This window comes from Coffea eugenioides, unplaced genomic scaffold, assembly GCF_003713205.1.
Source record: "Coffea eugenioides isolate CCC68of unplaced genomic scaffold, Ceug_1.0 ScVebR1_1755;HRSCAF=2664, whole genome shotgun sequence".
Taxonomy (NCBI): domain Eukaryota; kingdom Viridiplantae; phylum Streptophyta; class Magnoliopsida; order Gentianales; family Rubiaceae; genus Coffea; species Coffea eugenioides.
In genome coordinates, this window is record NW_020862180.1 from 31,962 (window position 1) to 35,946 (window position 3,985).

General features: G+C 37.7%; 1 pseudogene; it reads right to left on the reverse strand.

Annotated features, from left to right (window-relative positions):
* Positions 1-495: 495 nt before the first annotated feature.
* LOC113755797 lies at positions 496-2,533 on the reverse strand (annotated as a pseudogene).
* Between the last annotated feature and the right edge of the window lie 1,452 nt (positions 2,534-3,985).

The window sequence follows — 3,985 nt, forward strand, 5'->3', positions numbered from 1 at the left end:
AAATACAAAGGCCAATCCATAATCTTACCCAAAACAAAACCAACCAAAAGGGATGGGCTTTTACCTCCTAAACCCAAGCCAAAACCCAAAAATGAACCAGACTTTTCTACCAAAACCCAACCCAATCAAATCATAACCCAAATCACTAACTATTTTACCAAAATCCAATAAAATAATAAATCAACTAAAACAAATTAAGGTTTAATTATATCCCAAATCACAGAAATAACATGTTTAGACATGCACTTAAAATATGAAAAAGAGGATTACAACTCAATAGGGACAAGATTGGTTCAATTACAGAGACTTTTGGGCCATAGTGTAATTAATTATAAATTTAGGAGTCAAAATGAAATTTTTAAAAGTTTTGCACGTAAAGCTTCGAAGAAGCTTTCTTCTGCAACTAGGGGTGGGCACGGGTCGGGTACCCGCCCCGAACATTAAATGGCTGATCCGACCCTAACATGTCGGGTCACTACTTTTTTGACCCTAATCCGCTCCGCTTGCCCTCGGGTACCCGATCCTCGGATACCCGAAAAATAGGGGCGGGTCATAGGGCACCCGCCCCTATTAAAGAACAAATTTAATAGCCTTGAACAAAAGACAAAGCCTGAACCCACAAGAACAAGGAAGAAAACTTGAATCAGTGAAGTCCAGATCCTCATAGCAGATAGGGCAAGATTTTGGTATGGATGCAGCATTCTTGCAACCCCAGACAGATCCACCACAGCCATAATGCCTATATGAATTCATTGGGAAACTGTACTGCTAGTGCTTGGACAAGTTGGGCAAACTCTGAGGTCTAAAAGCATCATCAGGCCTCCATGCACGGCAATTCACTGGAGCTCTCTGCACTGATACCCCATTCTCTGGCTTTTCTTTCGAAATATCAACATCTGACTGAGAGTCAAAATGGGCAATATTCTTATCCACAGGAGCTGTACCAATATGCAATTGCTGCTTCTCATCTGTAGCAGCCAAAGCATCAGCCACCGCCTCCCAATCATCCAAGCATCCATCCTCTCCACCTTCATCCTCTTCACTCATGCTTCCTGAACAACATCCACCACTGCTGCTGCTGCTGCTGCTGCTGCTGCTCCCAGTGAAATTCGTACCGGAGTCATTGCCTCCCAGGACGCTTCCAGTGTGGCTCATTGGGCTATTTGAGGGTGACTCAGAATCACTGTAATGATGTACAGATCCACCATCATTCTCTTCCTCCACCCTCGGCCTTATTTCCAGCTTCTCTATGGCTCTGCCCATCCTATTGCCTGCAGTGGCCATTGGCTGACCAATAGTTCCACCATTTGATTCCTCCTTCCCACTCTTGTTCTTGACTATATAAATCCCAATTACCAACAGAAAGATGTAAAATTAAACGAAAAAAAAGGAACAAAAGATCAATTTATTTGAATTCAGACCTAATAGCAGGCATGCTATAGGGTGAGAAGTTGTGGCGGCGCTGAAGTGAAGACTGAAGGCTGGAGTGTCGACTGAGATATGTTAGGAATTTAGGGTTAATAACTTTAAAATATTATAAATTTGTCCCTATATTTTTTAATATTTGTAAAATATACCCCCGGGTCGGGTACCCGCGGGTTTTAGATTTTGTGATCCGTATCCGTATCCGAATTTTATGGGTACCCAACCCTATCTGATCCGCTGATAAAAATAGGGTCGGATACCCTAATTTTAGGGACGGGTCGGATCGGGTCGATCGGGTTTTCGGGTTTTTGGATTTTTTTGCCCACCCCTATCTGCAACCGAAAGCTTTCTTTCTGCAACTCCATAAACACATTCAACCCAAGAAGACAGCCGCAACATTCAAGCCAAGTTCACAAAATCATCAACTAGACCCAATAGGAACCACATCCCTACAAACAAACCACAGAACAGCATGGGGTTAATGGCTCAAAATCTCCCACCCCAGATTTGCAGATAGAAAGAAAAACAGACCACTTTCACTCATTGAGTCCGAACAAAACCCCGAAGCATAACTTTGTTATGAACTACAAAGCTTGCAAAGATAATCAAGGACAAACATTCACATTAACTTCCAAATCTTGTCATATTTTAGTCAAACCAGAGGTATCAGACCCAGCAAAAACATTTAACCCGCACTATAAACCCATAATCTTAAAAAAAGTTCTCTTTTGATGAGTTAAAGATCTTTTTTTTTTTTTCTTTGTGGATTGCAGCAAGCAAAGGAAAGATTGAGAGTTACCTCCGGATGCTAGTGCAGTCAAATGAACGCAAGGTGCTTCAAGAAAGTCGTGTGGATGCTGGAACGAAAACAGGAGCACTTTGCCGCAGAAATTTCAGCCTTGGCGAGCAGGCTGTTTTGAGCCGAAATTACAGAGATCTGGAAATGTTTTTTCAAGATGTTTTCTGAACAAAAGTTATAGATTTATCAACATAGTGAATGCAGAAACTGAAATAGAACCTAGAGGATTAAGAACCTAGAGGCCAACCAGCATGCTTTACCCCCAGAACCAGTAATGCTATTGACAAAATTCATCAGAAGACTCCCAAACAGGTTAGCCTGAGCCGATCCAAATGTGTAAATTGCTACTCCAATACTGGACATGCTCTTAGGGAACTCCATGTAAAAGAATTTCAAAGTATGACACTTTAGTACTTGAAGCACAAATTCTGTCCCACGTGAGTAAGACTTGCTTCACTTTAGTCCTTAAAATATACGACTGGGCCAGCTGGAGTCAACCGAATAGGCCTCCAAAATTTAGAGTTGAGCATTGTAGATTATTGGATTGGAATTAACTTGGACTCCAATATAGACCTGATTTAATTACGAATCGAACTTGAACTTAATTAGGCTCAATTCAATTGAAGTTCACCCAAAAATTAAGTATATAAAATATATGTTTTATATATTTTTATTTGTAATTATGTATATTATTGTATAACTATGACTATTATAATCTATATATATTATAATTTTTGTAATCATAAAATATTATATGAACATTATGGGCTTGTTCTTGTTGATTATTTTAGCTGGTTATAGATTTTGATTTTAGATAGTTAGCTTTTTATTTTTTGTTTGCATTTATATTTAGTTTATATATTTTGAATAGCTAAAAATATTATATTCAAAATTTATCAAAGAGTAGCTTTTTGTTGATTTTCATTAAACATTATAATAGTTCTCATAATCAGATTTTACAAAATCTAAAACAAATGACAACAGAACATATGCATAACTATAAATTCATCATGAACTTAGGTTGAGCACGAATTAGGCATGAAGTCCTAATATCTTTGTGATCTAAGTATGAGCCTCACATTGTGAGTTTAAAGTCCAAAAGCAAGAAATTTTACCTTTTTGTGAGTTCAGTTTGGGCTTGTTGAAACATGACTCACATGTCTAGCACAGCCCTACTAAAGTATAAAAACGGTCTCTTTTTACATATTTTTTAGTATAGTTTAAGGTTTTAGATAAAATACACAAATACACAATAAATTAGATAATCAAATACTACTTTTTTGAGTTTTTAACCATTTTTTCATATAATTATTATAAATAATTCATTTATTATTTTTTTATATTAGATTCCTGTGCATAGCATTGGTCAAAATACAAGTAATAGTACTATTAATAGTAATAGTGACGGAAATATTAGTCTTTTCTAATAATAATGATGCTAAAAAAACATATATAAAGGTTCCCTTATGGGCACCCACGAAGGAAGTAGGGTGGACTGAGGTAGGGGGAGGGAGTTCTATGACAACAGAGCAGGCTTTGAAACGCGTCCGTTGCCATCCTAAAATGTAGGTTTGCAAACATAGTTGCTGCTTTAGAAAGTTTGGCAACAAGCCAACAACTTGATAGTTTGATTGTTGTTTAGTTCTCCATCACAGGTTTGCTCCCAATTATAGTATCGGTCAAATAAACAACTACTTGTTTGTTTCGTTTCTGGATGGTATGATGATGAGTTTCCTCCATCTGCCATGTTTCTGCAAAAAG